Below are 13950 nucleotides of genomic sequence, written 5' to 3' on the forward strand. Positions count from 1 at the left end.
CCTGGGCCAAAGGCAGGCACCAAACCGCTGCGCCACCCAGGGATCCCCCTCTGGGATTGTTTTTATTTTTAGATTTTATTTATTTGACAGAGAGAGAGAGCACAAGCAGGGGCAGCAGAGGAGAGGGAGAAGTAGGCTCTCTGCTGAGGAGGGAAACTGATGTGGAGCTCGATCATGGGACCCTGGGATCATGACCTGAGCTGAAGGCAGACATTTAACTGATTGAGCCACCCTGGTGCCTCATCAGTCTGGTTTTCCTTAACATACGAAATATTTTTATAACTTTTTTAATAAAGATTTTGTAATTTATTTAAAAGAGAAAGAAGAGAGCACACGTGGGTGGAGCAGAAGGAGAGAGAATCTCAAGCAGACTTACAGTGATCTAGGAGCCCAGTGAGGGGCTTGATCTTGTGAGCCTGAGATCATGACCTGAGTTGAAACCAAGAGTCAGATGCTTAACCAACAGTGGCACCCAGGCACGCCAGTTATAGTAACTTTTTAAACATCCTTGTCTGCTAGTTGTAACACCTGTGTAGATTATGGGTTAGTTTTGATTGATTGCTTTCTATCCTTGATATGGGCCATATTTTAGACTTACTCAGACTCTTCTCAGAAGTCTACCCTCTTCCTGTATGCTCTTAACCCAAAGTGAGACTTTTGGGTCAGAAGGAGATACTTCTGAACTAAACTACTGATCAATGTCACCCAGTTCTTATCTCTGTCTTATTCTAGGTATATCATACCCCCTACCATCCTTACCTATTTGTTGAGCACCTCTGTCCTTCTCTTTATTTACAATATTCATGAGCAACAATTGGCCAACTGGTCCCTACCCAATCCTACCCAACCATCATATATGCCTCAAGAATTCCTTTTTGCAGAGCCCTGTGAAGACCTTGGCCTGAATCTTCTACTCAAGTAACCCCTTTACCACTAATATAATTCTCTGTGTTTCCATTTATAGGATATTACCTAGCCGTATGTCCTGTTGTCTCTGCCAATTCAAAAATAATATTGAGGTTGTTTGCAAGACAGTCAAGCTGCATTGTGACGGTGAATGTTTGACAAATGCCACACGTTGTGGTGAGTTTGAATTGCCTCATGATATATATATATAATATTTATATTTAAAGATTTTATTTATGAGAGAGAGAGAAAGAGAGAGGCAGAGGGAGAAGCAGGTTCCATACAGGGAGCCTGATGTGGGACTTGATCCCAGGACTCCAGGATCACACCCTAGGCTTAAGGCAGGTGCAAAACCACTGAGCCAACCAGGAATCACCTCATGATATATTTAAAATTTTTAAATTTTACTTATGTTTTAATTTTTATTTTTAACCAACAATGATAAATTTTTAACTAATGATGTCACCGCATTATTTTTATTCACTCAGAGTTAAAACCCCTAAATTTCTTTTTTTTTTTTCAAAGATTTGAGAGAGAGAGAGATGTGAGTCAAAGGAGGGGCAGAGGGAGAGAATCTCAAACAGATTCCCCGCTGAGTGTGGAGCCCTATGCAGGGCTCAATCCCATGACCTTGAAATCATGTCCTGAGCTGAATCCAAGAGTTGTATGCTTAACCCATTGAGCCACACAGGCACCCTTCAAATCCCTAAATTTTTAGAACTATTCCTTTGTTATAAGTCAGATTCTCAGTTACATTATTAAATTAATTACTCCCAAATGAAAACATATGCATCATAATTTGTAAACTGATTTCATATGTATCAGATCTCAGGTCCCCATTGTCTTATATGACAGGTGGAGATATATTTTTGTTTATTCTGTTTGTTTTTACAAGTTATTAAGAGTAAAAGTGATGCTGATTTATAAAGTTTATTCAGAGCCTGAGAGTTTCTGTTCCCTAACCAGAAGCTGCTGCCTTCATATGGATAGAGAGCACTCTTCTATTCTTGGACTGTCCAACTCTGAACTTGTTCTGAATCCTCAGCTTTTCTATCCAAAAACGCTCAGATACTTTTAAGTATTTTTCTGTATACTATGTTTTATTGGCACTAACTTCATGACTTCCAAAATGTGCTTCTGCACCCAAATAGCTTGAATATGGTTCCCTATCAATGACCTAGGGTACATCATAAATAACACCTTGCTACCTCTGTAAATATAATGTTGCTTATTTTTCAAAACAATTTTTTACTAATTACTCCCTTATCTCTTAGAGGTGGGCAGAATAGGCATGTTTAACCTCCTTTTACAGGTGAGGAAAAATGAGATCAGAGGTGTTAAGTACTGTTGCATAGCACTCAAGTGTCCCGTTTAGGGCTCTCTACAAGCCCATTGCTCCTCATTTCTTGTGACCTTCATTACCTCCTCCTCTGACTCTCATCAACACCGCTGAAAATACTTCTAATTCTTCTGGAAATGAAACTCGGATGGATAATACTGTGCATGTACACAAGCCATATGCTGACTTTCATGTAGTGGGAAGCTCTGGATGGTACCCTAATAAATAAAGCTAGAAATATTAGAAATGAAAGTCTAGTATATTTCTTCACATTCTGACAAAAAATTTCTTTATCCCTTCTGCATTTTAAAACCTCAAGTATTATTCCATTGATTTATCGAACATTCCACATTGGCATATCTCTCATACCTGGAAAATCCCTAAGCCTACACTCGTTCCCTGCCCAATTTAAGCAAAGAGCCAGGGTGGACTTAGTGCTTTTTTTCTGTCTAGAGCTTATGTTTTGTGTGAGCTGCAATATATGGGACCAGGGACCAAGCATAGTAATTGATGGGTAGATGGAGAGGGCATGTCCAGATGAGGCCCTACTAGCAGTGGGAGTTTTCATGGGCATCTGTGATAGTAGCAAGAAAACAAGCACACTGAAGAGATAGAAGGAGGAAACCCCCTGCTTCCACTGCATCTGAAGCAGTACAGGACAGGGTATATGAATACCAGGAGTCACAGTAGATTTGCAGACAGTTTAGCTGAGTGTCTTCCAGACTTGGCTTTTCTTCAGTACTAGATAATTGGCCCTGGGAGACCAAGGATTATGGAATAATCCTAAATGTAGTTATTCACGTTGTGGAAGGTTCTGAAGAAATAGCCATTAAAAAAAAAATACCCTTTTCTCCTTTTGTTGTTGCCAATATAGGTTCAAGTTTGAGTTTGTGTCCTTGATAATGGTACCTAGATATTTGCTGGTTCTTAACTTTTATGACTGGGATGTATGACTGCGGACTGACAAAAAGCTGTGCTATCAGCCTTTCATTATCAAAACTAGTCTCCTCTTTTTCTGACAGATGAAAAAGTATCTATAATGAATGTAGAAGGATCATTCATGAAGGTATTAAAAGCCCGGAAGAAGAGTACCAGTACTGAGCTGACAATTGAGCCAGAGAAGGCATCCTCAGACAAAAATGCCATCGGTCTGTCAGCTTTTATGAATGAGCAGCTAGACTTTAATGATGAAAGTGATGTTATTAGTGCGCTGAATTACATATTACCTTATTTCTCAGAGGGAAATCTAGAAGATGTAGAATCAACATTACTACCATTCATTAAAACTCTGTTTTCAAATGTTCAAGATGGAGACAAGCCTGTGGGTTACTTGACAAACAACACAAAGAGCCCTTCTCTTGAACCTGGACCCAACAATTCAACTTACAAAAATAAACTGAGGAAACTCTCTTTCCTAGAAAATTTGTTAGATGCAGAAATTCAAGAAAAAAATGATGAGGTGAAAAAGAAAGAAAAAACTGCCATGCTTATACATCCCGGGCTTTTAGGTCCCAAATTTAAACGCCAAATCGTTCCAAAGAAATTGGAAACTGCCGAAGGACAGGAAAAGAGCCTTCCCAAGGCTAAGAATGTACGGAAGAGGCGGTTTAGAAAAAACAGGGTTCTCAAGGGCCCCAAGGACCTACAGAAAAGGCACTACAAGGAAGTGGACGTTCAGAGCACCCGAGGGAAACAGAGTGCCCAGTCATTTGTGAAGAACATGGCCAAAGAAAGAAGGCACAGTAGACCATCCCCCAGGGAGCTGGAGGAGCTTCGCATGGCCCAGAGGCCCAGGAAATTAGTGGGAAACTCCGTCCACACAGAGCCTTCATTCATAAAGGAGCACAAGGCAGCAGCCTCTTCTTTCCCGAAGCAATACATAATGGGCAGCCCATCTGCCTCCACTGCTCCAAAATCCCTACCTAAGGTGAGAAACAAATCAAAAGACTTAACCTACCCCATTGTTGTTTTAGAAGATGCGAATGCTAGAGTTAGGGAAATGGAGGCTTCCAGACCAGTCTCACATTCTGGGAAAAAGTATATTATCCATAAAAGTCGCTCACGTATAGTCCAAAGAACACCCAAGACCAAACAAAGTAAAAAGTTAAGAAAGAAAAACTCACGCTCGAATATATTGATGTCAGCACAGAGGCCTCCATTGCCTGCAGTCAGGAGCCTCATAGATTCCCCTTCACGGGAGGCTATTTCATCTTCAGAAGAACGGACTCAGGAAAATCCTTTTCCAGAATTATTTACTATTTCAGAACCTTCTAAAGAAAACACTACTGTAGAAAACACTACTGCACAGAATGTTTCTGAAGAAATTATTTCTCCAGAAAACACTACTGTAGCAGAACAAACTCCCCCTGAATTCACAAACCGTAGGAATCTTTCCACTACATATTCTACTACCACCAGAGACAACTTTGTGCCGACTGTTAAACAAACCAATGAAACACAATGGGAATACCACAACTTGGTCACTGACTTGCCCCCAAAGCCCACAGGCTTCAGTGTTGCAAAGCTCTCATCCGCAGGTGATCTATTTGAAATTCAGCTAAACCAGCAGCTACGGTCCCTCATCCCGAATAATGACGTGAGAAGGCTCATTTCTCATGTTATCCGGACTTTGAAAATGGACTGCTCTGAGACCAACGTGCAACTGGCCTGTGCCAAGCTTATCTCCAGAACAGGCCTCCTGATGAAGCTTCTCAGCGAGCAGCAGGAAGTAAAGGTGTCCAAGGCAGAGTGGGATACAGACCAATGGAAGACTGAGAACTATATCAATGAAAGCACAGAAGCCCAGAGTGAACAGAAAGGGCAGGAGTCAAGGGAGGTGAGGATAACTCCTGAACCATGGGGTCTGAAATTTTAGTCAGTTTAGGACATGCAATTAAAGCACCCACGCACAAGGACCAGGGCCTCCCAGTCTGGGTCTTGTCTTAGCCATTAATTTTGGCTGAGACAGTGATCTGCCACTTTGCTCCTTTAGAGAATGGTGCCACTGTTCCCAGGTAGATGAGAAGAGGACTTAATATACTAGATAAATATATTATTGAAAAAAGGGCTAATGATAAAATTATATAACACATTAGATTTGGTATATTTCTTAAGAACCTGTAAGCCACTCCTGAAAGAATGAGGTTTTAGAGTAGCTTAAGAATAGTTAGCTTTCATCCTGTTTCTTTGATTTCGAAAAAATTGTTTTTTGTTTTTTGTTTTTTTTTTTAGCTCACGAAAGAAGTTCCAGGTTATGGCTATAACAACAAACTCATCTTGGCAATATCTGTGACTGTAGTAGTAATGATTTTGATTATAGTTTTCTGTCTCATTGAGGTAAGAACAACCATTAATTCAGATTTCCAGAAAATCTTTTGTCCTTATAATAGATTCAGAATTTACAAACTTAAAATCAAAGCCACTTTCTCACTTACTACTACTTGGTATTCCTCTTCTGACAGACTGACATGTACTTTGTTCTTTTATTGCAAAGTATATTCTGGGGATTTTTATTTTATTTTATTTTATTTTTTTAAAGAGAAGCAATTCCTTTTTTTTTTTTTAAGATTTTATTTATTCATGAGAGAGACAGAGGCACAAGCAGAGGGAGAAGCAGGCTCCATGCAAGGAGCCTGATGTGGGACTTGATCCTGGGTCCCCAGGATCACACCCTGGGCTGCAGGCAGTGCTAAACCACTGCGCCACCGGGACTGCCCTATTCTGGGGATTTTTAAAGGAACTTTCCATTGCCAGGAGATTTATGGATTATAAACAAGGCAACAAGCCATTAGACTGTTTTGGGACATTAGGTTTAAGAAGGCCAAGTTAACATGATAGTAACATTTCTTCAACTCAAAATTCTGTTGGTTAGCTGTACTCACCAGTCACTTTCAGACTACCACTGATTTCTTTCCTTGGCTGAAATGATGAGAGATAGTATCCACCCTCATGGAGCTATATCAGTCATCCTGGAAAAAAGGACATGGCTTAAAGATAAAAATATCATCTTGTTGATTAATTAGATTTACTCAGCAGCTTTTTCCACACACTGAATTATGTGAGTAGTTTTGGTTAAAACACTGTAGCTAAAATCCTGCATCAGGCTACTCCAAAGCATGTCATGTTTATAGTCACCTGTTCCTGGAGGTTGCCTGTTTACCTTTTCTTCAATTCCATAATGACTTGGCACTGGTTTTTGCCAAGCATAGGAAGAAGAATTTTCCATATCCAATGACATGCCCACAACCCTGGAGGACAATATTACCATCCCTCTTTCATCCATAAAAGGGGATCAGCTTAAGGCTCCAGTGGCAAAACCCAAAGCAGAACCCAGTTTCACTTAACTGCAAATCCTGTGCTCTTATTCCACTGTTCTGTCTCCTTAAAGATGAAAACACTGGCCAGTATTTGAAACACTGAAATTCAGTGGAAGCCACTGAAAGGATTAATATATTTAATATGAAAAGAGTTTTATCAGTCACCAGAAGATGACCAACAATCCAAGGGTGAAGGGGGTGAGACTACAAGAAATGGGAGATGTTTTGAGTCTGTCACCATATATGCGAGTTCTTTCCTTGTGGCCTATGCGATGTGGGTCTTGTTAGCGAGGCCTTTGTTGCCTTTATACTGTCTTCTTCTATACTTATATTTGTTATAATTTATATTTTTCAACCTGTATAGAATCTGTTTTGTTTTTAGGTATGGTTGACGTAGGGGATCTAACATTTTCCCCCTACAGAAAGATCCAGTTACTTTAAAGTCTTTTATTGAATGGTTCATTCTTTCTGAACAGATCTAAAATACTATTCTTTTTTTTTGGTAAGATTTTTTTTATTCATGAGACACACACACACAGAGACAGAGACACAGGCAGAGAGAAAAGCAGGCTCGTCTCAGGGAGCCCAATGTGGGACTTGATCCCCAGACCCGGGTTCACCCTGTGAGTCAAAGGCAGATGTTCTACCACTCAGCCACCCAGGCATCTCTAAAATACTTTACTTATCTGGACTCTATCAGTCCAATTTCCTTTCCCATATCACACTATATACTTAATTCCAATTGCTTTATAATAACCTATTTTGATGTCTGGTAGAGTTAAGCTCATGCTCTTTGACCTCGTTTTTCATACATTTCATAGCTAGACTTGCATATCCCTTTACCAAATGTCAGCTGGCCAGTTTTTATTTAAAAAAAAGAAAAACTATCTTAGGATCTGAATAGGATTGCATTGAGTTTGAGGAGAATTGACATCTTTGCAATATTCTAGGAACATGGTATCATCATGTATTCATTTCTTAAAGTCCTTCAGAAGAGTTTTAATATTTTCATCTCAAAGGTCTTCCCCATTCTTCACTCTAAGTTTATTCCTAGGTACTTTATGTCTTTTATTGATATTTTTAAATATTTTTAAAAGATATTATTAATTTATTCATGAGACACACACAGAGAGAGGCAGAGACACAGGCAGAGGGAGAAGCAGGCTCCATGCAGGGAGCCTGATGTGAGAGCCGATCCCAGGATCCAGGATCACACCCTGGGCTGAAGGCAGGCACTAAACCATTGAGTCACTGAGGTGTCCTTCCTTTTATTGATATAATAAATGGAACCACTCTTCCATTTGTTAATTAGTTATTTGTGGAACGTAAGAAATCTACTGCATTTTGCATGTTGAGCTCTTGATTTTGTGTCTAGCCATCTTACTGAATTCTCATAGCACTTCCAGTAAAATTTATTTTTCTATTTTTTTAAGATTTTATTTATTCATGAGAGACACAGAGAGAGAAGCAGAGACACAGGCAGAGGAAGAAGCAGGGCCCATTCAGGGACCCTGATGTGGGACTTGATCCCAGGACCCTGGGATCATGCCCTGAGCCAGAGGCAGGCGCTCAACTGCTGAGCCACCCAGGCATCCCACTACAGTAAAATTTAAGTTGACTCATTGGGCCTTTTAGGTTGTCCATACTTTCATATACAAATATGTTTTGTTTCTTCCTTTCCAATACTTAATTTTTCCTATTGCATTGAGATGCCTGGAATCTTTAAAAGAAGTTTTTTCCTATTGCATTGATTAGGACCTCTTCAACGTGATGAATAGTAACAGGAATAATAGGCATTCTACTCTTGTCCTTGACTTTAAAACGATGTTGCTATTTACGTTTCTGGTAGATACTTTTCTTACTTCTAAGAAGTTTTATTAGGAATTACCTGTTAGATGTCATCTAAAACAGTCAATAAAATGTATTGCCAGCTGCACACAAGATCCCAAGTTGGGACTATGGATGAGTCAAAGGACTACTAAACAAACAGAATTCCTGCCTTCAAAAAAGGCTGAATAAGAATTAAAATACAAAGGAATGAATACAGATTTGGAGGCATGGTTATTGAGATGGGTACCTGTGATATGTTTCCTTCCAAAACAGATTTATTCTCATAGAGCAGCACCAGTGGAAGACGAAGAAGGAGGCTCAAGGTAAATTGGCAATTATTAAAGCAGAATTTCAGAACTAGATTTTAGAACTCCTATTTCACTCCCCTTGTTTCACACCCAGGAAACTACCAAAGGCAGAAAGAATATTGATTTGGTCTAATGCTTTGCCTGGATCCAGCCAAATTAGCTTCCCAGACAAATCTGAGTTAGAATGGAACTGACACAGAGCATCTACTGTCACTACTCCTTTAAAGAAAAAGGGCGGAGAGGGGTTGGATGCACCTGTTCCTGCTGGTAGTGACCATCAGGCCTGGCTACAGAGTCTTGGGCTAAGAGGGCTAGTCTTCAAGGCTGATGGAAGGCAGAAAAATAGGACTCCTTCCTGTAAAGTGGCAGGAAAACTTCCCTCCTCCTCCTGGTTTTTCATCCACCACTCTCCATTCCCTTTGTCCAGACTCCACAGACTGTTAACTGGGAGAGGCCTTAGGTAATAGTTTGTCTCTTCCTTTTATAATAAGGAAATGGAGAAGAAAGGGAAGGTAAATTGCCCCATGGGCATACTGCTACTGAGTGTCAGAAGATGGTTCCTTTCCAGAGGGGCACTTCTCTGATTATACTGTTCTTGGGCTGCAAGCTACATTTTATGTCACAACTCAGTACATATACTGTAAAGACATAAGCAGGTTTTTAAAAATATTTTTTAATTTCTTCATGAGAGACGCAGAGAGAGAAGCAGAGAGATAGAGGGATAAGCAGGCTTCTCTCATGGAGCCTAATGTGGAGTCGATCCCCAGACCAGGACCACGCACGCCCAGAGCCAAAGGCATTACTCAACTGCAGAGCCACCTGGGCGTCTCAACATAAGCAGTTTCTAAGACAAACTTACTATACACTCTGATTCTTTCTATATTGTTTGTATTCAAAAATAATATTTTGTGTTTTAGTGCTGGCTGTGACCTTCCTCGCTCACTCATTAGCCACAGCCTGCAGTGAGAAAGTCAGTGAGTTAGGTAACTTTGTTGGTTGGACTCATGCATTTATTTGGTGTGAATCAACTTGTAGGATAAAGCAGCTAGGAAAATAGAAACACCTCTCTCTCCTCCTCCCCAGCAAATGATGCCTATGAGACAAAGTCCAAAGGGGACCAAAGTAAACTGCTTCTGGAGAGAGTAAGGTGCTTCTGTGTTAGAGTTGCACAGTTTGTTCACTCCACGAGGGCACTCGGCCAAGGGCCCAGGTGAGCAGGATGAAAATCTTGCTTATACTCAATGCCAACCCACATACAAAGGCCTCCCCAGAGAAATTGTGGAGCCATTATGGACAGACATGGGAAAATTCTGGAAGTCTAGCATGCATGGGATTATTTTCAGGATCCCAGGTCTGGAGTGATTTTGCTTCCTGTGATTATGGACTGAGATGTCCTAATAGGACCAGAGATACACATTGTGAGAGGCATGGGAAATGGCGTGAATCACTAATTGTCTGCATATGTGTTTCCTCCAAGGCTCTTCTTTAATTCTCTGCTGCATAAGAGATGTTCAGTCAAACGTGAGAGTCAGGTAAGTCTGAGGAAAATAAATTCCCATGGATGGAGAAAGCAGGGCAAATGCAGAATTAAAAATGTCCTTTCTGTTTTCTAGGAGGGCTTTTTTTGGAGAAGGCGGCCACTTTGGCTTCGGGACATGTACAGACCTCTCAATGCCACACGGAAGAAAAACATGGCACAGAAGCTACACGACAGGGATTCTTCTGATGAGGATGAGATTTTCAACAGGGAACCAGGGTACCTGACTGGGGACAATTTATACTTCTTTTCTAAAATGAGTTAATTATGAAAAGTTTAATTGTTCCTTTACAGAGTTAAAGGCATTCTCCTTCTTTTTTGCAGAGAGAAAGGTGATGCCCCAGCAGAGAAGCCTCAGGCTGCAGATTCAGCTGCTGAAGACCTGGGTGAGGAGAGCGACAGTGAACTCCGCTCTGTCATCGTCCTCAAGTGACCTTGTCCTGCCTCAGGCTGTCTATAAAGTTTATTTTCTTTTTATTTTTATTAAAAAATTATTTTTTATTGGTGTTCAATTTGCCAACATATAGAATAACACCCAGTGCTCATCCCATCAAGTGCTCCGGTCAGTGCCCGTCACCCAGTCACCCCACACCCTGCCCACCTCCCATTCTACCCCCCCAGTTCGTTTCCCATAGTTAGGAGTCTCTTATGTTCTGTCTCCCTTTCTGATATTTCCCACTCATTTTTTTCTCCTTTCCCGTTTATTCCCTTTCATTATTTTTTGTATTCCCCAATGAATGAGACCATATAATGTTTATCCTTCTCCGATTGACTTAATTCACTCAGCATAATACCCTCCAGTTCCATCCACGTCGAAGCAAATGGTGGGTTATTTGTCGTTTCTTTTTTTTTAATAAATTTTTATTGATGTTCAATTTACCAACACACAGAATAACACCCAGTGCTCATCCCGTCAAGTGTCCCCCTCAGTGCCCGTCACCCATTCACCCCCAGCCCCGCCCTCCTCCCCTTCCACCACCCCTAGTTCATTTCCCAGAGTTAGGAGTCTTTATGTTCTGTCTCCCGTCCTGATATTTCCCACACATTTCTTCTCCCTTCCCTTATATTCCCTTTCACTATTATTTATATTCCCCAAATGAATGAGAATATACACTGTTTGTCCTTCTCCGATTGACTTACTGCACTCATCATAATACCCTCCAGTTCCATCCACGTTGAAGCAAATGGTGGGTATTTGTCGTTTCTAATGGCTGAGGAATATTCCATTGTATACATAGACCACATCTTCTTTATCCATTCATCTTTCGATGGACACCGAGGCTCCTTCCACAGTTTGGCTATTGTGGACATTGCTGCTAGAAACATCGGGGTGCAGGTGTCCTGGCGTTTCATTGCATCTGTATCTTTGGGGTAAATCCCCAGCAGTGCAATTGTTGGGTCGTAGGGCAGGTCTATTTTTAACTATTTGAGGATCCTCCACACGGTTTTCCAGAGTGGCTGCACTAGTTCACATTCTCACCATCAAGTTTATTTTCTGATATTGGCTTCTAAGCATTGCTTGCAAAATACTTATTTTTCTCATATTAAAAATGTATAAATTAATAACCAATTCTAGCCATGTGGTAAGGAATTAAAATGGAAATAAACATGTATATACAGGTAACAGGGCCATTGGTGAGAGGAACAGGCCTGAAACTAGAATCCCTCGTGGGAGACTGTACTTCCACAAGAGGCAGTGCCCACTAGGAAGGATGAATAGGGGTATCTTCCCCTCGTTTCCCCAATAAAATCAGTGTCTGAAAACTGGAAAACATATCTCCAGGTGTACAGACTATTAAATCAATTGGCAGTTTATTCTGGTGCTCTCTCCCCTGGTTCACCAAATACAAGTTATTCACAACATGCTTGACCTGCCCATAGAAGATCATCTGTTTCTGGCCCCTCTTGTAAGATTTTTAGCGTTACCAGAATATTGGGATCACTGAGCCTAGCTCCACAGTAGGGCTTTTTCTTCCCAAGTGCTCAAACTCATGCACAAAATATATGCCCTGTCTTGGCATAGGGGGTTCTTCATTCATACAAGCTATAGATAATTCACATTGGGGTATTTTGTTCCTTTCCTTTGAAAAAAAAAAAATAATAATCCCAACCCTTGGATAGCTAGCAGGGAGGGGCTGGAGGGCTAGGGTAAAGAAAAATGTGTGAGGGTGGTAATTACCCAAGACTGCCCTCATCAGTCCTTTATTTCAGAAAATATATTGGTGGTGCCACTTACCCCTTCTCATGGACCACCCCACTAGCCTCTCCTGACTCCACTGAGGGTCCAATGTGTGCTATCAGGCTCTCTCCCAACACCACCCACCACCGAACCTACTACTGCCTTCCTCAACCAACACAGATAATGAAGCACAGGGATAATGAAGCGCAATCTGTGGAAGAAGCACCACTCCCTCCGCTTCTGGGATGCCGGGGTGGCTCACATGGTTAAGCATCCATCCCTTGGTATCAGCTCCGGTCATAATGTCTTTCAAGGAATGGCTGCTCACCACTGTGGGGCTAGCAGTGGTGAATGTCAGGTTACTTTACCACAGCTGCTTTCCATACATTCAAAGCTGCTGCTGCCACTCAAAAGTCAGTACACTTCGGGAACCCACTGCTGAAGTCACTGCAGCCCTCCATGGTCCCAAGCCTGTGACTGGCAACATGGAGTCCCAACATGTAGCCTGCACATCTGCTACTGCAGAGGAGGAAAGAATGGTTTCCACCTCCTTTTCACCTCCTAGATTTCACACAGGTTCATTTTATTGGCAGAACTCTGCTGTCAAGGGAATCTGTGAAATGTGGTTTGTGGGCTTCTAGCACCTGCAAAGAAAGGGATAGAAGTGGGTAGCAAGAGCCAACCAATACTATCTAACAAATGGGTGGGTGTTCAAGTCTTTCTAAAAGGAAGGTGTTGTCTCCATGGAGTAGTAACATGGTGGAGAGTTAGCTAACTCAGAAACATAAACATAAAAGGTGTCATTCTAGCTGAGCAGCAGGTTAAGGTACCAGATACTGGATACCAATCACATGCAGTCATCCCCAGAGGTGACTGGAGAAGCACTTGGAGTTGATTCTTAGGTTGGCCTCCAGAATGTTCTCACTGGAATGAAAGCTGGATGGACTAATGGCAGTGAGGTATCTGAGAAAACATAGCCCCCATTCAAAAGGGCTGCCAGAGGAAACGGTGCCCATAGGGAAACAGAGTTCCTAAAAATGTGGCCTTGTGGGGATCCCTGGGTGGCTCAGTGGTTGAGCGCCTGCCTTGGGCCCAGGGCGTGATCCTGGAGTCCTGGGATCGAGTCCCACATCGGGCTTCCTGCATGAAGTCTGCTTCTCCCTCTGCCTGTGCTCTGCCTCTCTCTCTCTCTCTCACACACATGAATAAATAAATAAAATCTTTTTTTAAAAAGTGTGGCCTTTGGACCTCTAAATTCAAACATCCTTGGGATGCTTATTTAAAAGGCTGATCTTCGGATCCCTGAGTGGTGCAGCAGTTTAGTGCCTGCCTTTGGCCCAGGGCGCGATCCTGGAGACCCGGGATCGAATCCCACATCAGGCTCCTGGTGCATGGAGCCTGCTTCTCCCTCTGCCTATGTCTCTGCCTCTCTCTCTCTGTGTATGTGACTATCATAAATAAATAAAAATTAAAAAAAAATAAAAGGCTGATCCTGAAAAATAAGCAAATTAATTTTAAAAGCTGATCCTGAATAT

General features: G+C 41.6%; 1 long non-coding RNA gene across 14 annotated transcripts in view; it reads right to left on the reverse strand.

Annotated features, from left to right (window-relative positions):
- The window catches only part of LOC140597724 (uncharacterized), a 60056-nt gene that overhangs the window by 38325 nt on the left and 7781 nt on the right, over positions 1-13950 (reverse strand). For all 14 annotated transcript variants that reach the window (XR_011999595.1, XR_011999593.1, XR_011999589.1 and 11 more), the window contains one exon: positions 6127-6213. This is a non-coding gene — a long non-coding RNA (uncharacterized lncRNA). The remainder of the gene's footprint in view (positions 1-6126; positions 6214-13950) is intronic.

Source organism: Vulpes vulpes, chromosome 2, assembly GCF_048418805.1.
Source record: "Vulpes vulpes isolate BD-2025 chromosome 2, VulVul3, whole genome shotgun sequence".
Classification (NCBI taxonomy): Eukaryota; Metazoa; Chordata; class Mammalia; order Carnivora; family Canidae; genus Vulpes; species Vulpes vulpes.